The sequence below is a fragment of the Coenobita brevimanus genome, unplaced genomic scaffold (genome assembly GCF_032717465.1).
Source record: "Coenobita brevimanus isolate Jiangsu-jjx unplaced genomic scaffold, ASM3271746v2 jjx.HiC_scaffold_2664, whole genome shotgun sequence".
Lineage (NCBI taxonomy): Eukaryota > Metazoa > Arthropoda > Malacostraca > Decapoda > Coenobitidae > Coenobita > Coenobita brevimanus.
The window spans coordinates 726,173-750,172 of NW_027643614.1; the positions used below are offsets into that span (position 1 = coordinate 726,173).

At 39.9% G+C, this 24,000-nt stretch overlaps 1 long non-coding RNA gene across 1 annotated transcript; it reads left to right on the forward strand.

The window, feature by feature from the left end:
* The first annotated feature begins 1,632 nt into the window (after positions 1 to 1,632).
* On the forward strand, positions 1,633 to 11,888 carry LOC145389969 (uncharacterized). The gene is made up of 3 exons (XR_013895551.1): positions 1,633 to 1,702; positions 7,190 to 7,316; positions 11,843 to 11,888. It is a non-coding gene; the product is annotated as an uncharacterized LOC145389969 (long non-coding RNA).
* Positions 11,889 to 24,000: the final 12,112 nt, after the last annotated feature.

The window sequence follows — 24,000 nt, forward strand, 5'->3', positions numbered from 1 at the left end:
TAGTATCAACACTTTTGTCTCGGGTGTGAGAGGATGGTTTCGATGTGTGGGCCTTTCCAGTACATCTCTTACTAATCAATCAATCAATCAATCATTTCCTGTGGCACCCCATGGGATGCATAGGGCCTCAATGAACTCTCTCCACCAATATTTGTCTCTTGCCATCTCCTTCAGGTCCCACCAACACTCCTCTCCTGTTTCTTTTTTCATTGTCCTCAACCAGGTTTCCCTCGGCCTACCTCTACCTCTTCTTCTTTTAGCAGTCCACTCTGGCACATCCTGTATTAAACTACCTTCTTTTCTGTATATGTGCCCCAGCCACTTCCAGCAAGACAGTCTCACATATTCATTAACTGGTTCCACTCGTAATATCCCTTACTCTTGCATTTGTAACTCTGTCTTGCCACTTTACCCCAAGAATCCTTCTCAGTATTTTATTCTCAAATCCTAATACTTTCTGATCTGTTGCAATTGTACTGTACCATGACTCATGCCCGTAAATTAAAATTGGTCTGACCATGGACTTGTAAATTTTCACTTTAGTATGTACCCGAAAGCATATTATTATTCCAAGCAGATTTCAACATTCCAACAGCTCGCCAAGCCTGTCTAATCCTCTCCTCAATTTCGTAATAAACAGAATGCCCTCACGATCGAAACAGTACCTCCTTACAAGTTCTTGATCATCATATTCCATGAATGCATTCTTCCGAGCTCGAAAATTTCTGCATGGTGGGTGGTGTTGGTCAGCCATGGTCTGTGTTGTCTTGTCTCTTGTTGTTTGAGGGATGCAGCTACTGTGTTTACTGACACTAAAAGCCCTCCTATCTCCTTAAAAGTCCTTGTGGAGGACTTTTAGTTTTTAGCGATCTTACGAGTAAACTTAGGAGTTGAAAGTAACTTTTAGGAGTACTTCTAGAAGCTAGGAGCTAAATATCACTTTGAGAGGAACTTTTTACTCCTTGGAATTTTTATTAATACGGGCACTAATATTCATTCTTAGATCTTTAGTGGAAACGTTTCTAAAGAAGGGAAAGAAGTTGTATGCGGCTTTCATGGATTTGGAGAAAGCATATGACAGGGTGGATAGACAAGGATTGTGGAAAGTATTAAGTTATACGAGCAAGAAGATATGAAATGCATCACAGAAGTGGAGGGGTTATATATTCTCGTATAATTACAACTTTATGTGTATTCAGTGCTATATGGTGCTGTTCAAAGAGTTATAGCAATGTTAATTTTTCTTTGACCAGAAGTTCTTTCAGCTAGTGATTGAAAGTAATTATTGAATATTTGTGTGTGTCAGTATCTGGTCTGCATATTAAAGTTGAAGGTCTGTACAGTATTGAGATGTACCAATATATTAATATTACATGTGGTTTTACCCTTACTGCTACAGTAGTAGGCACTTCATTCATGTAAGTTTAACTTTTCCCATGATATACAGTATATTTGTGTGTAAGCACTTGTCTGCAGGATATAAAGGGCTTGCTGCATGTAGCGTAGGGATTTCAGTTAGTAGATGGAGGCATATATATCTGAATATATGATGTATACATTTCAGTATCTTGTCATAACCACGTCACATCACTGTTCCTGACAACAGCAAGAGAAGATCCTTGATGGGTGACTTTCCATGCATCTCAGCAGACAGCTCCTTCCTGGATGACACTGGCTCTACCCCCAGCAGAATCTCATCAAGGTCAGTACAGCTCCAGTCTCATTAGTCATGGTCTTATTGAGGGAATGTGGCTGTGGAGCTTTTCTCAGCCTTGAGTTTCCACCAAAATCAAGCCCAAATGAACCCCAAAACAAGTTTAAAGCCAATCTAAATGGCCTTACGGCTGTCAAGGAAGGTAACTTAAGCCTAATACCTGTAAATAACTCACTAAAGCCAACAAAAAAAATCAGAAAATCATCAAATATAAGTCTGGAAAAAATCAAGCTTAGTAAACTGTACCCCAAAATGACAATGTTCACTCCACCTATGGCTAAAACACTTTAATCTAAGTCTAAAAACAGTTTATAAATCAACCTAAACACACAATTTTCGTCTAAAATGTCATCAAAATCTAAAAAATCTATCTATCTATAGCCCAACGCCCTAATCCCGCAAAGGGTGGCCCAGACAAAACGCCTCCAAGTCACTCTGTCACCCACCATTTGACTCCCCTCCCCCCAACTCACCCCCCCCTCCCTCATATACCTCTCAACTCCATCACTCAACCTCATCCTCGGTCTACTCCCTCCCTCTCCCTCCCTCCACCTCACCTCCATACTCCCTCTGACTCTGTCTATCATTCTCCATACTCTCCACATGGCCTACACTCCTCAGTGTATTTCTCCTAATCTTTTCAACCACATCCACATCTACCCCACAACGTTCCTTCACTTCTTCATTCGTCAACCTGTCCCTCCACGTCACTCCACATGCTCCTCTCAAGTAACTCATTTCCACTGCTCTCACTCTTGACTTGTTCCCCTCTTGCAAGGTCCACGCCTCACTTCCATACGTCAGGGTAGGGATCACAATACCATCATGCAGTGACTTCTTAACTTCCATACTCACCTCCCTATTTCTCATCACTGCTTTCAGTGTACCAACAACCTTCCTTCCCTGCTGTACCCTTTCACGTACTTCATCCCCCCAAAAAAATCAAAACCCATCGTTAAACCAGGATTTGGTCATCGTTAGGCGGGGTATGGTGGTATTTCTACCCCAATCGTTAAGCCGGGGTATCGCATCTAGGGGTGTCGTATATCGAGGTATTACTGTAATGGCCGTAATGAGTAGGTTTCTGTCAGGAAAAAGGGGCCTGTGTGACTAGGGTGTGAGGCCACAATGACTAGAGCTGGTAAATTAGGGCCTGGAGTGACTTGAAGCTGATCAAGCATTGTGGAGAGCCACCATTAGCTGACCAAGGCCGATCCATGCAAGGATGTTGGTGTCTTTGGTACGATGATACAAATTAAATTATAAAAATCCACCATCCACTCACTTGATGTAAAGCTGCCTACTTCTTCCTTAGCCTTTATCATTCTTTTTTCTCTGTGCCTGTCCTCCTCTCTTCATATTTCTCCCATCTTTCCTGTCACTTCTTATTGCTTTTCTTTCCTTTATAGGTGGCTTTACATTGAGTGACAAGCCAAATGGTTTCCTGTAAGCCAAGAAACCATTTACTACGCTGGGTGGTAACCATATAACCAAACCATACGTGCTCCCTATGTGTCAACAAATGGGTTGGTGGAGGATTAGTGCCCCTCCCCATAAAACAAATAACTCAAAGTCAAATGGCCACCCCTTACGGGATTGTGGCGTCTGGCAGTAGATAGATAGATAGAATTCGTATAGAAAGTCTTGTCTAGCATTGACCCCTTGTCTCTTTTCTGTTAATTTACAGCCAGGTGTAGTAAGATTGGGTGAGTAATTTTGACTAGTAACCAAGGAGAAACATTCCATACTTAAGGCTCAATTTTCCATGCAACAACTTTGTAAAGATCCCTAGCTCCTTTTCAGTTAGTTGATGGCCAAGTGTATTCAGGTTGAGAGGGTTAGTTTGACTATAGGTGCATTACAAAAACTAGGTTCATATTTTCATTTGTGGGTTATTTCACAGAGCTTATTGGTAGAAAGACAGTGGTTTGTCTCTACATTCATCCCATAGGCACTTCGTGACCAGCCTTATATTTTTGATATTTGTCTAGTATTACAGTTTAGCATATAAGATGGAGGGATGGCAGATTTAGACCAAGTTACCTGCCCTTGGGTGGGAAAGGAGGTCCGGATGATCGATGATGATAGGGTATGGTAACAATGGACTCATTCCTAACCCCTAGTTAAGGTTTGTCAAAGTCCATGCAACCACATCTTCATGTTAGTCATGGGAATGACCCTTTATTAGAAAAACTGGCTATAGGAGCAAGAATATGTGGCTGATGTGTTACTGGGATCATCCACACCTTTCTCACCCCAAGGTAGGGTCCAGAGAGGCAGAAAAACTTGATAGAATGAGATACTAACCAGTGTTCATCCAGTTGAATGAGCCACATGGCCATTCTCACCATTCAGGCCCCTGGAATCCTGGCATCAAGGGGTTGCAATGTTTGCTGAGCCATTGACCATGATGAAGCAGTCTACTGTAAATGGCAGTATACAGGTTTTACTCTAACCTGGCCTAAAATTCTCTTTCCAGCCATATTCCTGAGCTGTAACAAGAGTTTCATTCATCATCCATAACAAGAGTAATTCTAGACTATAATGTTAGTCCTGAAGTGTTATGGGTAAGATGTAGATGTCGTATTGTCTTTCTGCCTTTGTGCTACAAAAAAAGCTGCAAAAGGACAAATTTAGGCCTACCTATAATCTCCAGTCTTTCAAACACAGTGTGTCCAGGTATCTCGAAATGAGCGGATCTTGAATTTGGCTCTCTTTTGTATTGTTTTTGCATTTTTTTTTCTTGGAAGGAATGGTGTGCGGGCTCCTTGCCTATGGTTTCTTCTTCCTTGCATTAAAAAAAAAAAAAAAAAAAAAAAAGCAGCCATACTCTTTTCTTGAACTTGGCCTCAACTGCCCCTCATCTTGATAATGATCTTGTAAGAATAAACATTAGAATATATTATACTCATTTCACTTTAATTTAGTCTAAAAGTGACAACTCCCAGTTTTGAAAACTGAGCTGTAAGAAAAGCCAATTGAAATAATGCCATGCTCTTCATTTTGGTTTAAAAATTCTCAGCATCTTGAATTTTTTGAGTTTGAACAATAGTTAAACACTAGAATATGATGCTCATCACAAAGAAGTGCTGTGGAAAGGATAACTAGCTGTAGCATTGCATTGCTCAGCCACTGAACTATGTATGAAATGGGTTACTGAAGACAGTGTTGGGCAAGTTGAGGTATATGGTAGTGGTAGTTGGAGTAGTAGTAGTAATAGCAGTAGTGGTAGTGTAATCTGGTGTATTTCTGCTGAATGTCTATTCTAAATGTAAATAATTTGTAATACAGTACAGTATATTCCCTCTTCTGTTGTTCTTTCCCTCATTCTTTCCTCTTGCTTCTGCCTATGGGTGACTCTACACTGAGTGACAAGCCAAGCAGTTTTCTGTACATCAGGAAGCCACTTACTATTCTCGGTTTTAACCATGTGTACAAATTATGGCGCCTGGTGGTTTAGTGGGAAATCAAGGCATTCCAATCGGATTGAGCTTGTATAGGTTTATATCCAAGGGATGGCTGGGGTTTATTGCTCATCAAATGCCACTCAGGGATGAGTGAGGCTGGTCACTGTCATCTTAAATGTCAGGACCAAGTTGCCTAGGCCCAGGCTTCTATGCTTCTCATGGGGCAACATAGGATTATATGTTGGATGGAATAGATTTTTCAAAATATCGTCTTAAAAATCCTGGAAAAAAATCCCTAAGTTGTAAAATGTCATCTAATGGAAACCCAGTCTTGGCATGACACACTAGGGTCATCGTGTTTTAGCCTGTGAGGGTCCATAGTGGCTTCCAGTCTGAAAACCAACACATAAGATGTAAAATTCCCGGCCAAATCCCGGTATATCCCAGCTTCCTCCACGATTGTGTCATGTCAGCTCAGAGTTGCCTGCACAAATTTTCTGCAGTAACTCTGATAGTGATTAATTTTGCATACAATAGTTCTCAACAGTAGTGATTAAGGCCTGTATAAAGTGTATGTATAGTGTAATAGTGTTCTTAAGGCCTGTATATAAAGTGTAAGGTAGTGCAATTGTGATTATGGTTAAAAAATGTTGCACAGAAGTGGAAATGTTGCACAGAAGTGATCTTGTGCCCCCATAACACCTCTATATCTTACCAAAAGGCCTTTCCTCCTTATGCTTAGATTACACCCTTTGCAAACATGGTAAGGAATTTTTTTTCTGGTTAGTCAGGATGCCTCACACTTTCCATAAGTTAGGAATTCAGTGAACTCAAAATGGCCTCAGCCCCTATTATTCCAACTTAGAGGTTTTACTGTATATAAAATCTATATCTATATATACAGCTTCTTTGTTGTCATTGCAGCTTTGTTGGTGTGTTACTACAAAGTACACTACTGTATCAGAACTGTATAGGAAAAGTGTTATTTCAAAAGTCTTACCTTTCATTGAGAGTATTGTTTCAGTGATGTTATTAAATAGAATTTGTTGTGTGCACTTGATGGGAAGAGGTGGAAGGAGGTAGGGAAGGCCAAGATGATGGCTGGAAATGGTGAAGGAATGTGTGAGAAAATGAGGTGTGGAAGTTAAGGAAGTAAGAGATGATTAAGATAGAAGGACAAAATGTGAAAATAGATGCATAAGACAGTTATGGCACATTTTGTTTTTTAGCAAGGGAGTCCATGGGAATACTTTGTGCCACAGATGCGCACATAAGTGCATGTGAACAGGAAAAGTACAAGTGAAGTTTATATGGATAGTTTTGCACCTGTGAAGCTGAGCCAAGATTTTGAAGGCTCGAATTGTGTGTGAAAGGTTGTGCTGCCCATTTCACTGGATGCTCTGTTTATTAGTTCTATTGTGTGCTTCCTCTTTCCTCTTTTTGGATGATTCTTATCCCATTTTGTGATGGGAAGCTTGGTTGGAAGTGATGATGATAGGGTGAGGGATGTTTAAGTCATCCTATGACTTTCTAGGATAGATGTGTTTGTCGCATTTATTCTTGCCATTAAAATTCTGTATCACATAATCTTGCTAAGGTTTTTTGCTTGCTGAAATCAACAAAATTAAAACTGTGTGTAATTTGATAACATTTTCTTAGTGCATACAGGTGTTTGTGAACGGTGTCTTGCTTTCATTGTGGTCATTGGGGGTTGTCTTGCAAAGGCTGGTGTTTTCTTTTATCTGTATTGTTTTCATGTTAACTTCAAGGTTATACTGTATCTTGCTTTTCACCTTTAGTTATATTTTATTGCAACAGTTATACAATTGCTTACCTTGTGTCAGAGTATTGACTTTTTATTTTTTTATAGTTAAGTGTGACAGGGTTTAACAATGAATGCCCTCAACTTTTCTTTCATTGATAAAGACAAAATCTGCTTAGGTATATTTTCATTTTAACCTGTATAAAGTGAAATAATGTTAATATGTTTCGCTGTTGGGTATGTTAAAAATATTAGAGAATAGATTTAAAGAACCACCTGTAACCATTTCTTTATTTCAATCCCCAGATGCAGGACAAGGTGTGGCCACCAGTGCCTCCTTATGGTGGCTGTGGCAGCAAGAGGTCTTGACACTGTTCATTTAGACAAGAAGGACCCATTTACCAGAATTGCATCTCTGTTGTTCCATCATATGGTAAGCAGTAATCTGTACAGCATGTAATAACTACACTTTTGTAAAACCTGTTGGCCACCACTTGATGACGTTACCAGTGCAGTAAGCATACACTGCAGTAAACCTTCTGTATTGACTCTATCGGATACATTTATGTGAAGCTACAGAGTGTGGTGAATGTTTTTGGCATAGCAGATAGAGCCAGGCTTCCAGGGGCTTGAATGATGAGTGAATGGAAGCGTGACCCATTGGATTGAGCAAACTTAGGCTGTCTGGATATTGTTACTCCTCACCCTGCGCTAGGGAGGGAAAGGAGGTCCGGATGATGATGATGATAACAGGCTAACTGGGGACAACAATGAGCCAATGATCATTTGGCTGGGGCAGGGTGTTTTTAACCCATATTGCTGGTGCAGCATATATGGGTAAAATGGGGTGTTTTTTAAGGTGTTATGACCCACTTATACTTAACCCAACATGTATATATTTTATTCACATAAACTACAATATTTCCTCTAACCTCGGAAAGAAACTGGCTTTGTAAGTGGTACATGGTTGGAGGGGGAGTGAGTTGAATAGGAGGTGTTCTGTGCGGTTGGTGAACGTGGGTCTCCGAGGCAAATGCAAGGCAGCATTGCAGGTGGATGTCATGCTGCTTGTGAGACAAAGTTTAAGAGGTGACTTCTGTGCTCTATAGCACATAAAAAACAAGTTACTTCCTAATTTTCAGTTATAAGGACACTTGTTGCACTGTACTGTGGTATGGACATAGCCTACAAGAGCACAATCGCAAGCACTACACTTAGCACTAAATATGCTACATGAGCATAATAGCAGTTAAGCTTATGATGTTCTCCTTATAATTTTTACATTTCCTCACTAATCATATCACTTATTGTCATTTGTTACTACAGAGTCACCTACAGGGTGCTGAAGTAACGTACTGTAATTATGCCAGGTTGTCACATGAGGGAAAAAATGTACCACTACATCTCATATGCACCCACTTCTCACAAATACTGCAGAAGATGGAGTTCCTTCCCATACCCTTGTGGCAAACTGCACATGGCCACCCTCCCTGCTTTGTCCTGCCACCTGCCCCAGATATCATCTCTTGTAGTTTATTTGGGCAAGGTTATTCAGACTAATACAAAATAATCTTTATACTCTGTAAAGGCCAATTTTCATAGTCACCTGTATAGTATATGAAAAACTTAGAAAATCCATGCAACTAACACAAATATAAGTACTGTACAGTACAGTAAAACCTAGAGATAATGAATCTCAGTTTACCAAACCACCTCCCATCCAGTGTCACCTCTGACAGCAACTCCAATGGGTGAGGAAGTGGAAGTGAGGAGAAAAAAGGCTAAAGCTGCTGCATGTGTGATGATGTGTGCCAAGTGCATGGTAGGCCTTTGTATGGCAGAGTGCTTCCATGTCTCTGAATGGTTCTGAGTCAGAAAACATTGTATATACAGGTCAAGATAATGGTTTAGTGTACATAAAAATATAAAATCAGTGTAACAATGAATCAGGAGACAATGGTGAGTGACAATGCAGTGTGCTACACACAAGTGATGATGATGAAATATGGAAGAATAAAGAAGGTAATAACTTATACCATTATTTAGCAAATGAAAGTATTAAAATAATAAATCATAAAATATATAATAAAACAGGTATTGATGCTGATGAATTAAAATGTGATGAACAGAAATAAATGCTGCATCACAATGGGCATGACCTCAGTTGTAGATGTTATACAACTCATGAAACAAGTCTTCACATTTCAGAGTACTGAATGGTGGATAAATAAATGTGAAGGCCAATAACCCATGCACCTAACTGATTTTTATTCCTACTTGACCATTTTCTTACTTAATTTCACTATGCTACCCACATGCCTGTGCTGGAGAATAGGGATGGGATGACGATTATAAGTAGGAGTGCTTCTGAGTGTACCACACCTCTAAACACTTCAGGATATACTGTAATGTGTAGATACCCAGTTTCAATATGTTAGAAAATAAATAATTTGTGTAATAATGAGCATGGAGACAGTGGTGAGTGACACTGCTGTGTACTACACAATAGCGAAAGTGAAAGTGATGCTCGCTACGAGCATTATTCTGGACTGTTATTCTGTAGTTTTATATGACCAAAGCTGAGTACTTGCAGAGACAGAAAACTACTTTGTAAGTGCATAACAAGTAATTAGTGGTAGAAAAATAAGCAAATGAGTGACTATCTCTGGTGAAGTTAAGTGCTACATTTTTTCCCTTGTGTGGCAACTTGGCATAATTACAGTACGTTACTTCAGCACCTTGTAGGTGACTCTGTAGTAACAAATGACAATGTGATATGATTAGTGAGGAAATGTAAAAATTATAAGGAGAACATCATAACCTTAACTGCTATTATGCTCATGTAGCATATTTAGTGCTAAGTGTAGTGCTTGCGATTGTGCTCTTGTAGGCTATGTCCATACCACAGTACAGTGCAACAAGTGTCCTTATAACTGAAAATTAGGAAGTAACTTGTTTTTTATGTGCTATAGAGCACAGAAGTCACCTCTTAAACTTTGTCCCACAAGCGGCATGACAGCCACCTGCAATGCTGTGAGATAATGCAGAGTTCATGTGTGTGGTGTGTTGTAGATTGTCAGGTGTGAAAGGATTGATCTTGCTGGTGAGTCTCCTGAGTGTGTGGAAGAGTTTTGTCCCATCATTTCTATCATGTTTATGCTGATGACACCCACCTCTACGTTAAGATGTAAGATATCAATGATACTAAGACTAAGCTTGAATCTCTATTGTCTGATATTAAGATTTGGATGGCTAAGAGGAAACTTAAGCCAAATGATGGGAAAACTGAGATCATCATCATCATCAGAGGAAACAGAAGGGGTGACGACACTGACAGTGCCCTGGTTTTGAACATTGGTGTGCCACAGCTTCATCCAGTCAGCTCTTTTTGAAATCTGGGTGTTTATTTCAATTCAAAGTTAAATCACCAAGAACATATTAATCAAGTTGTCAGAGGGTGTAACTTGCATATCAGAAATCTGTACGCTGTGAGAAAATTCCTGAATAGACGGTGCCTCTTAACATTGGTCCATGCAGTGGTCTTGTCTCGTGTTGATTATTGTAATTCACTGTGGGTTGGTCTTCCAAATAATATACTAACAAGAGTTCAGTCTGTGTTGAACAGGGAAGCACGGCTTGTCTTTGGTCTCCTCCTGAGAACCTCAACTACCCTGTTCCTAAATGAGTTGCATTGGTTACCAGTAAAGGCTAAAATTATATTTAAACTGTATCTTATTACATTCAGGGGTCTTAAGTTTGGTGAACTGAAGTATCTTGCTGAATTGTTAAAACTCCCATTGGCATGCCCAGGTGTGATGTTATGCAGTGAAGATGATTCCTTGCATCTTGATGAGCCAGGAGCCATCCACCAGTCATCTTTCGCTGATTGTTCTTTTGTGTATAGAGCCCCTAGATTATATAATAGATTGCCATTGTCCATGAGACAACTCTCCTCTGCTGAATCCTTTAAGAGACAGCTAAAAGCCTTTCTTTTTTAAAAATGCTACATCCTGAAGAGAGGTATTATGACAGATGATTGTAGGGTTTAATTATTGCCCCTTTCTTTTCCTTCTCTTTTTTTTTTTTTTTTTTTTGTAACTGATGAAGTTTGTATTGTATATGAGAGATGTCACAATTCTTGTAACTGTAAAAATAATGTATACGTGTTTCCAGAGCTAGAGAATTCCTTATGGAAGGACTGGTGCTTTTGAGAAACAAAAGACCAGATTATTAATGTATTATTATTATTATTATTATTATTATTATTATTATTATTATTATTGTTATTATTATTATTATTATTAATTTGGGAGACATGTTATGTACTGGAGGTGAGGCTGGAGCATCTCTTTGGCCAGAGTAAGGAGTGGTTTGAAGAAGTTCAGGGAGCTGTTGCCTCTCCTGACATTGAGAGGGCTCTCCTTCCATGCTAAGGGATCTTTGTAGGCAGCATGTGTTAGGAATGTAATGCTGTATGGTAGTGAGACCTGGGCAGTAAAGGAAGACGATGCTGTATTTGTTGGCTCAAACATATAGAACTGACAATGGTTAGATGGATGTGTAGTGCATCCTTGAATGCAAGGCATGGGGGGCTAGGTTTACAACTAAAGTATTTAGAGGAAGGATGGGACTAGACATGTATTAGTGTTGTGATGAGGAGGGGTAGACTGAGATGATAAGGGCTTGTGGAGGGGATGGAGAATGACAGTTTGGTGCAAAAAGTAAGAAATGTGAACTTCGAGGGTAGGGGTTGCGAGAGGCAGACTGAAAAAGACCTGGGACAGGGTCATAGTGTGACCTCAGGGATAAGGGACTGAACAGGAAGGCTGCCAGAGATCAAGCAGGATGGAGAGCTGCCAATAGGTGATCAAGGCCAATGTATGCAAGCATGCTGGAACCTCTATAAATGATATGATATGTTATGAATCTCATTATGCCTTTACTTTCTCCACCTCACAGGTAACAACGCCTGAGAATACATAGCAGAATTATCCACCAGACAGACCTAATGGCCACTCGACGAGACTCATCAGAAAATATGACTGGAGAAGGTAAGAGTTTTAAGATGTAGTTATTCATTGTCTTGTTTGCACAGTCTTATGGTTCTAGGTTAACAGATGCATCCTGTAGTTTTCCTATAGTTTTTGTCTATTGATGTTATGATTACTGGTGTATTTTCAGCATATTCATTTACATAAATGTGGCAAACTGCTTTGTACATTCTCTAAATCATCCAAAGGAAGTTTTGTGTATGGGGGAAATTCACCTTACATATAATCGTCTTCCCATCCCTATTCTCCAGCACAGGCATGTGGGTAGCATAGTGAAATTAAGTAAGAAAATGGTCAAGTAGGAATAAAAATCAGTCAGGTGCATGGGTTATTGGCCTTCACATTTATTTATCCACCATTCAGTACTCTGAAATTTGAAGACTTGTTTCATGAGTTGTATAACATCTACAACTGAGGTCATGCCCATTGTGATGCAGCATTTATGTCTGTTCTTCACATTTTAATTCATCAGCATCAGTACCTGTTTTATTATATATTTTTTGATTCATTATTTTAATACTTTCATTTGCTAAATAATGGTATAAGTTATTACCTTCTTTATTCTTCCATATTTCATCATCATTATCATCATCCAGACCTCCTATAAGACCCTAGGGTGGGGTGAGGAGTAGCAGCGTCCAGACAGCCAGAGTCTGCCCAGTTCAATGGGACACACTTCCATTCACTCACCATTCAAGTTTACAGAATCCCAGCTTCATCTGATTGGCCAAAAAATTTCACCACGTTCTGTAGCCTCACGTGTACTTATCCGATAGAGTCAGTCCGGACGCTGCCACTTTAAAAGGGGTTCCAAATCCCTTGGTCTCCCTTCCCATCTCACCCACATGCACTCTTCTAGTCAGTCTCTTATTGTCCATCGTCTCCACTTCATATCATCCTTGGTACCCCCCCCCCACCTCACATGCATTCTTCTAGTCAGTCTCTTATTCTCCATCCTTTCCACTCCATCCCTCTCCTCATTCTTGATCTCCCCCTCCCCCTCTTCCTTTCCACCTCTGGTAAACTCTTCTGGTCAGTCTCTCATTCTCCATCCTCTCCACATAGCCAAACCATCTCAGAGTATTTCTCTTAACATTTTCAACCACATCAACACCACAATACTCCTTTACTTCCTCATTTGTCAGTCTGTCTGTTTGTCTACTTAACACAGCATAAAATAACCATCTCTCCATCTTGACTCCTGAGATATACAGGATATTAATGCCAGAATATGAAGCATTTAAATGAGGATATTTATGAGGTGGAGTCAGGATTCCAGGGGCTGGAATGGTGAGGGAGTGAGTGTGTACTTATAACTTGCCTTCATATAATATGGGGCACCTGCAGTCCACTCACACTGTGTAGTGCTACCTCCTGGTGATTCTACCCCGACTGACAAACCAAGTGGTTTTTTGTAGTCCAGGAACCATTTACTATGCCAGGGTAGTTGATATTAATACCTAGCATTGGTAATGACATGCTGCTCCATAACTGCCATCTTGACAATGCACGGTGGTGGTGCCATGGACAGCTGCCATCAGGTGAAAAGACCTACACATGCTATAGCATCATAATTGTTCTCTAAATATGTTAACTTATAAATAACATGCCTGTATTAAAGCACCAACTTAATGTCACTGGGTTAATATAGAAATTAATAAATATATCATTTATAAACTTGAAAGTACAGTAATGACATGCAGTACCACTGTGGAAGACGTCTTAACCCTCTGAGTATGAAAGGTGCCTCCATGTTACCAAATAGTGGCAACAGGAGACACAAATGCATAGGTTTTTATGAAGCTATAAACCCATTTTACCTCTGCTGAAAGCACCTTAGGACAGGAGGGTCATCCTTCACCATGCCCACTGCACAAACATTGGTTGCTGGAGTGATGGTGTCATGACAGGAGACTAAGTACAGCATTTGTAAAATTGTTCCTAGCTGTGCCATTTTCCTGTGCACACCATCCACTCACTCAGTGTAGTGCTGCTTTGGGTGTCTATCCTTTTTCTGTCTTCTGTCCTTCCTCTTTCACTTTTTCTGGCCCCATTCATGCCATTATGCTTTTAGTGTCAGTCTCTGCTCTCTTTATCTCATTCCCTGTTCTTTTTGCTTTTACTCTTGGCTCCTTTTCTCTTATCCAGCCTCTTTTTCTCTCGTTTTCCTGCCACGGTCCGCCAGTTACAATATTTCACGGTTTATTATGCAGATACGAGGCTGTAAGTAATGACCAGGCAAGATGATATATTGTAGCCGTGGCGAATCAGGCAGACATATATGGTGAAAGGTCAGACATAGACTTACATATGCACTTGAAATATGAACTAGAGTAAAAGAGAGAGAGTTGGAGAGAGAGAGAGAGAGAGAAAGAGAGCTGTGTGTATATGTGTGTGTGTGTTTGCATAATTATACTTGCATGCTGAAGCCTTGTATGTGTTCAAGTGGGATCAAAGAGACCCATCATCCCACACCTTCAACTGAAGCGCATGTAATTCTCTTCCACGATTCTTCTGTGAGTTAGAATTACACACACACACACACACACACACACATTTACTAACATGCATACAAAAACCTCTATTCACACAGGCTTAATATGAACTCAGCCATCCCTCCACACTCAGTATCCCTGCCTGATGCAAACACAGGCTCTCCTGCGTACACACACGACTCAACACACACAGACAGACGGACAGACAGACAGACACACACACACACACACACACACACACACACACACACACACACACACACACCTCAAGGCTCAGTGTTTGCGCCAGTAATGTTCCTATCTATCTATCTATTGCCAGACTCCTCAATCCCGTTTGGGGTGGCCACAAACAAATCGCCTCCAAGTCGCCCTGTCCCCCGCCATTTCACTGCCCTGCTCCCAACTCACACCCCCCGCTCTCATATACCTCTCCACCCCATCTCTCCATCTCATCCTCGGCCTCCCTCCCTCTTTCCCTCTCCACCTCACTCACATACACTCTCTTCGTCAGTCTTTCACCCTCCATCCTCTCCACATGGCCAAACCACCTCAGTGTGTTCCTCATAACGCTTCCTATCACATCCACATCAACATCACAACGCTCCTTTATATCCTCATTCGTCAGCCTGTCTCTCCATGTGACTCCACAGGCTCCTCTTAAATAACTCATTTCCACGGCTCTCACTCTTCACTTGTGTTCCTGATTTACGTAAATGATATGGTAGATGGAGTGAACAGTTATGCAAGTCTGTTTGCTGATGATGTAAAGATCTTGAGGAAGATAGAGGTTGAGGAGGATTGTTAAATACTGCAGGAGGATTTGGATAGGATACACAATTGGAGCCGGACGTGGGAAATGAAATTTAATGTAAAGAAATGTAAATATTGGAAATGGGTAAAAGTACCAGGAGACCATCACTGTATTATTTTTTGGGTAATGAATTAATCACAAAAGGAGAGGAGAGAAAGATTTGGGAGTGCAGGTCCAAGATAGTTTGTCACCAGAAAAGCACATTAACAAGATAGTTGGAGAGACTTATAAACTCTTGACTAACATAAGAGTAGCATTTCATTATATGGATGAGGAAATGATGAAAAAATTGATAGTGGCCATGATCCGCCCCAGGTTAGAATATGCAGCGGTAGTGTGGTCCCCACACAAAAAGAAAGATATAAACAAGATTGAGAGAATACAAAGAACAGCAGCCAAGATGGTCCCCAGTCTGACAGACCTGTCATACAGAGAGAGGTTGGAAAAACTGGATTTGCCTTCGTTAGAGGAAAGGAGAAAGAGGGGAGACATGATTGCGGTGTTCAGGACCATGGTGGGAGTAGATAAAATTGACAAAGAAGATCTGTTTGTATGGGATAAGAGAGCAACAAGAGGACATGGAATGAAATTGAAAAAGTCAAGCTGCTTGAAGGATATCAAGAAATATAGCTTTCCTTACAGAAGTATAGACTTATGGAATAGCCTGGACAAAGAGATCGTCCAGTCTAAAAACTTAACGAGTTTAAAGCTAAATTCGACTTACTGAGAAACAGCGACGGAAACCCACGAGCATAGTAATTCCGTGTATATCACAATTAGGTATATTAGGTAAATACTTAAATATTTGGAACGACTTAGACAAAGAGGTGGTGCATGAGAAAAACATTCATGTGTGTAAAGGTAGACTTGATAAATGTGGATATGGAGACAGGACAACACGAGCATTGCTCAATTCCTGTATACTACAAATAGGTAAATACACACACACACACACACACACACACACACACACACACACACACACATTTACTAACATGCATACAAAAACCTCTATTCACACAGGCTTAATATGAACTCAGCCATCCCTCCACACTCAGTATCCCTGCCTGACGCAAACACAGGCTCTCCTGCGCACACACACGACTCAGCACACACAGACAGACAGACAGACACACACAAACACACACAGACACACACACACACACACACACACCTCAAGGCTCAGTGTTGGCGCCAGTAATGTTCCTGATTTACGTAAATGATATGGTAGATGGAGTGAACAGTTATGCAAGTCTGTCTGCTGATGATGTAAAGATCTTGAGGAAGATAGAGGTTGAGGAGGATTGTAAAATACTGCAGGAGGATTTGGATAGGATACACAATTGGAGCCGGACGTGGGAAATGAAATTTAATGTAAAGAAATGTAAAATATTGGAAATGGGTAAAAGTACCAGGAGACCATCACTGAATTATTTTTTGGGTAATGAATTAATCACAAAAAGGAGAGGAGAGAAAGATTTGGGAGTGCAGGTCCAAGATAGTTTGTCACCAGAAAAGCACATTAACAAGATAGTTGGAGAGACTTATAAACTCTTGACTAACATAAGAGTAGCATTTCATTATATGGATGAGGAAATGATAAAAAAATTGATAGTGGCCATGATCCGCCCCAGGTTAGAATATGCTGCGGTAGTGTGGTCCCCACACAAAAAGAAAGATATAAACAAGATTGATAGAATACAAAGAACAGCAACCAAGATGGTCCCCAGTCTGACAGACCTGTCATACAGAGAGAGGCTGGAAAAACTGGATTTGCCTTCGTTAGAGGAAAGGAGAAAGAGGGGAGACATGATTGCGGTGTTCAGGACCATGGTGGGAGTAGATAAAATTGACAAAGAAGATCTGTTTGTATGGGATAAGAGAGCAACAAGAGGACACGGAATGAAATTGAAAAAGTCAAGCTGCTTGAAGGATATCAAGAAATATAGCTTTCCTTACAGAAGTATAGACTTATGGAATAGCCTGGACAAAGAGATCGTCCAGTCTAAAAACTTAAACGAGTTTAAAGCTAAATTCGACTTACTGAGAAACAGCGACGGAAACCCACGAGCATAGTACATTCCATGTATATCACAATTAGGTATATTGGGTAAATACTTAAATATTTGGAACGACTTAGACAAAGAGGTGGTGCATGAGAAAAACATTCATGTGTGTAAAGGTAGACTTGATAAATGTGGATATGGAGACAGGACAACACGAGCATTGCTCAATTCCTGTATACTACAAATAGGTAAATACACACACACACACACACACACACACATTTACTAACATGCATACAAAAACCTCTATTCACACAGGCTTAATATGAACTCAGCCATCCCTCCACACTCAGTATCCCTCCCTGACGCAAACACAGGCTCTCCTGCGTACACACACGACTCACACACAGACAGACAGACGGACAGACAGACAGACAGACACACACACACACACACACACACACACCTCAAGGCTCAGTGTTGGCGCCAGTAATGTTCCTGATTTACGTAAATGATATGGTAGATGGAGTGAACAGTTATGCAAGTCTGTTTGCTGATGATGTAAAGATCTTGAGGAAGATAGAGGTTGAGGAGGACTGTAAAATACTGCAGGAGGATTTGGATAGGATACACAATTGGAGCCGGACGTGGGAAATGAAATTTAATGTAAAGAAATGTAAAATATTGGAAATGGGTAAAAGTACCAGGAGACCATCACTGAATTTTTTTTTGGGTAATGAATTAATCACAAAAAGGAGAGAAGAGAAAGATTTGGGAGTGCTGGTCCAAGATAGTTTGTCACCAGAAAAGCACATTAACAAGATAGTTGGAGAGACTTATAAACTCTTGACTAACATAAGAGTAGCATTTCATTATATGGATGAGGAAATGATAAAAAAATTGATAGTGGCCATGATCCGCCCCAGGTTAGAATATGCAGCGGTAGTGTGGTCCCCACACAAAAAGAAAGATATAAACAAGATTGAGAGAATACAAAGAACAGCAACCAAGATGGTCCCCAGTCTGACAGACCTGTCATACAGAGAGAGGCTGGAAAAACTGGATTTGCCTTCGTTAGAGGAAAGGAGAAATAGGGGAGACATGATTGCGGTGTTCAGGACCATGGTGGGAGTAGATAAAATTGACAAAGAAGATCTGTTTGTATGGGGTAAGAGAGCAACAAGAGGACATGGAATGAAATTGAAAAAGTCAAGCTGCTTGAAGGATATCAAGAAATATAGCTTTCCTTACAGAAGTATAGACTTATGGAATAGCCTGGACAAAGAGATCGTACAGTCTAAAAACTTAACGAGTTTAAAGCTAAATTCGACTTATTGAGAAACAGCGACGGAAACCCACGAGCATAGTACATTCCGTGTATATCACAATTAGGTATATTAGGTAAATACTTAAATATTTGGAACGACTTAGACAAAGAGGTGGTGCATGAGAAAAACATTCATGTGTGTAAAGGTAGACTTGATGAATGTGGATATGGAGACAGGACAACACGAGCATTGCTCAATTCCTGTATACTACAAATAGGTAAATACACACACACACACACACACACACACACACAGTGTACGTGTACACAGAACAGGCGAAACTTGGAATGTGCCATCCGTAGACGTTCGGACCGCAATTTTTCTTAGCGAATATATAGCCGATCGAAAGTTAGGTTAGGTCACTTTGGGCAGGGTTTGGTCTGATTAGGTAATTTTTGGTCGGGTTGGGTTCACTTCGACTAGATATAGACGGATTAGGTTAGATTGCTTTAGAATACGTCGGTTTTGATAGGTTTTGGGATGGGTTATATTTGGTTAGGTTAGGCTGGGTTAGATTAGGTTGGATTAGGTCATTTTAGGCTTGACTGGTTGGGTTAGGTCGGGTATGGTATGGTTAAGTGAGACTGGGTAGGATTAGGTAGAGTTAGATACGGTTAGGCTGCTTCAAAATAGGTTATGTTAAGTATGGGATAAATGATTTTCATAAGTTTTATCAAGATTTCTTAACCATTGTTATGAGGTCAGGTCGGGCTAGGATAGGCCTAGGCTTTTTTTTTCATTAATTTTAGGTCTAGCCTAGTTTTTTTTAGGCCTAGATACAGTATAGGCATGTAGCTTGTATTCAAGTAAATTGATACATAAAGTTAATAATAACCATAACATTAAGGTTTGTCCTGTTTTTATTAAGGGTAGGCCAAAGGATTTTGGCTGACTTACAGAATTCTTTTTATATAAAATATGTTATTGTTTGGTAATATTTTACTTTGTACTATCATCCCCTATACTTTTACAAGGTTTATTTATTTACTTATTTTCTATTATTTATTTTTCGGTAATTCCTGTTCTGTGCTAAAGGGTAATTTATCCTTTTTTTTTCTTTTTTTTTTTTCTTTTTTTAATTAAACTAGCCTGTCTAGCCAGGGACATTGGCCTAGCCTATTCCAGTTCTGTTAATTTTTCACAAAAAGCCAAATGACTTACTGCCATTCTGCCACTGTGCACACACTCACATTTTTTTACCACATACCATAATATGATTTTACCAAGAGCTTGGTGTCACTCATCCACAGGTCAGGAGCATTGTGACCATATGGATAGATTTATGTGAAGAATCTTCAGAAAATTATCAGCAATGTCTATTACTTCATACTTCAAGCCTGTTGGTTCACATGGGAAGCAACCAGAACCAAATTCATCTTCTGATAAGAAAGAAAAAGAACCGGAGAAAACAAGACTGGTAGAGATGGATCAGGACCAAGTGAAATCAAAATTCCTTCAGATTTAGGGGAGGCTGATCATGAACCAGTACAGCCTAAGATTGCTTCTTTTAATCCAAAGCAGTATGGTAATAGTAAGAGAGACTTCTCATCATCCTATCATTAATGGACGGACATGGCTTGAGTATTCAGTAGAAGAGGGGGCAGCATTTTGTTTTCCCTGTAGACATTTTAAAAGTTCTTCTAAAGCACCGTGGACATTTACTAAAGAGAGGGAAGTTACTCAAACTGGTGCCATGTGCATTAGACAAAAACACAAAGGTTTCCAAAAAACATAACGAAAATTCTCAAACTCATGTAGAAGCTGTGGTTGGATATGGCAGAGAGAGAAAAAATGCGCATAGAGAAGAACCAGAGTGTCAGTACAATGGTAAATGAAAAGCAGTTGGGAGCACATAAAACAGGTACTGTATTAAACTTCAGTGGTAGAGGTAATTCAGTTTTTATGTGTGGAATGAGCTACCTATGCGTGGAGATGGTAAGAGTGGAGCAGGGTGTCTCGATACAAGTAGCAGTGAGTCTCAAGTGTGAGCCATCTGGTCTTTTTATGAAGTTATTTCAGTATACATTGTCTAAAGATAAGAAGCTCTCAGAGATTATTCAAATGATTCCTAAGAATGCCTCCTATACTTCTGCTAGGGATTCAGAATGAGATGATAGACATTATGAAAGACACTGTCATAGAGAATGTTGTTAATGATATCAAGGAGGCTTTAGACATACCATTTTAGTATTAAGTCTGATGGAACTCGTGACCCTACTAACACAGAAAATATATCTGTAGTTGTAAGATATGTAAAGGGTGGTAAAGTAAATGAGAGTCTCATTGGTATGCCAACAACAGATGATTTTGATGCAGAAAGCCTGGCCTCATTAATACTTTAAAACACTAAATGAATGTGGACTTGATTGCAGTAGTATATTATCTCAGTGTTATGATGGAGCATCTGTGATGTCAGGTCAAAGCAGTGGAGGTGTTCAAAAAAAAAGGCTACAAGAAAAACTTCAGAAGGAAATCCCATATGTACATTGTTTCACGTCACCAACTGCACTTGCTTGTGGTACATTCAGTTGAAATGCAGAATGATGTAAAATTGTTTTTTTCCCATTTGCAATAGACTGTACAACTTTCTACACCGTCCAGAGCTAGACAGGATTTATGATGGAACAAAACTCTAAACGACTTTTTGGAACATGAGATGGTCAGTGTCATTTAGATACTGTGTCTGCTATATCTTAGAAAACCATGAAAGGATAGTGAATGCACTTGAATCTTGTGAAGAAAATGGATTGTAATGCTGTAATTTGTATTGAGGCAACAACAGGTTTATTGAAGACTAGATGAGAAGTAGGAAGTATATGTTCATTGCATATTGTGTTCAGATAGTCTTGATGTTTAATTAAACCTGCTGATAAGCTCCTACCAATCAAGTGATTGTGATTTTGATGACCTGAACTAGACTAATTGAATCTGTGGTCTGCAATGTAAAAGACATGAGAAATGATGTAAAAATTTTTGAGGGAATCATTACAAAACTTGCAGATCATAATCTCTCTGAACTCCTGAATATGTACATAAGGTCTCCAGAGTGGATGCAAAACTGCCTGCACATTTGTCAAAAGATTCAGTTGTATGAGGCCAGTGTAGGACATTCAGAAAGATCCTATCAATGCAGAAAGTGAAGCAACACTTTTCAGGCAGATTTATTGCAGTATTTGTAGATAACTGCCTTGGGGAGCTTGATGCTAGATTTCCAGTGAATGCAGTAGTGCAGTGGGGACTGCTGCAATCTCATGCCTTTGGCCAGAACCCAGTGTGAGTTTCTTAGATCCTAAAAAAATTGCCTCAGTAGCTTCTCTCATAGGTCTTACATACTGACTTATCTCTGCTTCCAAAGTGAATGTCGTATGGCAAGGACCTTTATTGAAAAAGAGTTTGATGACAAAGTACACAAAACACTAAATGACTTAGTGCTTTGGTTTTTATCCTTATAGAAAAGGATTCAGTGAAGTCTCACCACCCATTGTATGCAGTTTGCTCTCAGCATACTTGGGCTCTAGTAATGCTGTATGTGAAAAATCCTTTTCAACACTCTCACGTGTACTAACACCTTACAGACGATCTATGACCCATAAAAGAAAAAGTAACCTTGTACTACTCTCATTTCTCACTGGAATACACCTAGAAAATTAATATGGATGAATTTCTCCATACATTTGCTGCAAGAAGCAGGAAGATCCAATTGTATTAAGAGCAGCAGCAGATTTGAAGTCTATAGACATTTTCCTTTCTCTTTTCCTTTATTAAAAATGATGACAGCTATGTTGTTTGGACATATAATTATTACTTCAAAGTTTAGTTCATATGAAGTGATGAAATTACCAACACACTGTAAATTTATGCAAAAAATTTCATTAATTTTCCTAACAATCAAATCTTATGAGTTCTTATCTAAAGCAGAAACCAATGTTAATATTACTTGGACTTTTGTTTGTAGAGACCTGGAAATTGTCAGTAAATGCAACCCTATTTTTTTATTCCATGTCTTCCTGTGATGTGTGCGATCTGTGTGTGTGTGTGTGTGTGTGTGTGTGAGAGAGAGAGAGAGAGAAAGAAATGTTGGTTTTGATTATATCAGAATCATTGCCGTGACAACTATGGTCCCATGCATTAACATAGGTAGGACTGAATTTTTGCTCTATATTATTGACTGCCTGCTAATAACCTGCCCCCTCAATATCTCAATTGCCCCCTATGGTTATACTTCTGGGGATGGGCCTGCTCTAGGAGGCCATTTACAGCCTCTAGGTGGAGCCTACTAGGATGCCCCTGTTAACTGGGTGGAGAGACACAGATGTGGCAAGACCATTCATGAACCAAATCTCTCCACACTTTTCCCCTGCACCTCACTGTGGCCAGGCACTGTCAGCTGGGGCCAAGGAAACATCAGTTCACTGCAGGAGAATGACCCTGCAGGGGCAGTTGCTTGCCTGTGTTGATTTTGGGCTTGCATGGTCAAACATACACTGGTTGATCAGCAACAGCAACCACACCTTTGTCTCAGACATTGTACTATGAAAAGTGCATCTCATACTTGTTTGCAAATTCAGTATGCCTTTCTAGTAAAACACATGATGGTTTAAAGGTTTAGTAGCTTCATGTAGAATAAGTCTTATGCCTCCTAAGCACATAGGTTTAGTTCTTAAAAAAAAAAAAAAAAAAAATGGTTGGTGTTTTTCTGATCATGTAATGCCACAAGAAGAGTAGGCTTGTTGTTTTCCCTAAATTTTTCAGTATGGTACCCTAACCCATATGGCTCTTGCACCTCATAAGGGATAATTTGGAGCTGGTTGTGCCATTTATCAGTAACAGTTTTCCAGTCTCTGGAACATGACCATTATTATTTCCACCACTTATCCCACAGCTCACCCAGCATTGCCAAGCCTTTCCACGTTGGCCACCTGTGCTCCACCATCATCGGCACATCCTGGCCTGCCTCCACTCAGCCCTCTGGGCCACCATGTCAACTGCATCAACCACCAAGGTGACTGGGCCACACAGTTTGGTCTCCTCCAATATGGGAAAGACTCAGGCACATCTATACTCCTTCAGTACTTTTTTTGTATTGCATCTTTCATGAAGTTTTTTTAAGATCATGAGAGACTTTTGGACTGGGCAGGTTATTAACTTGTTCAGGACCAGAGGGGCTTTTCCAGACTGTATGATTTTTTTTTTTTTTTAATGCAAGAACGAACCAAAAGCCAGAAGCCTGCAAGATTGTAAGAGTGTTCCCTCCAAGAGAGAGAGAGAGAGAGAGAGAGGAAGAGAGAAAGAGAAAAAAAAAACAAGAGAGAGCCAAAATCAAGATCCGTTTGTTTCAAGATGCTTGGACAAACTGTGTTTGAAAGACTGGAGGTCATAGGCAGTAGGAAATACAGACAGAGGAAGATACTTCCAGAGTTGTGAGG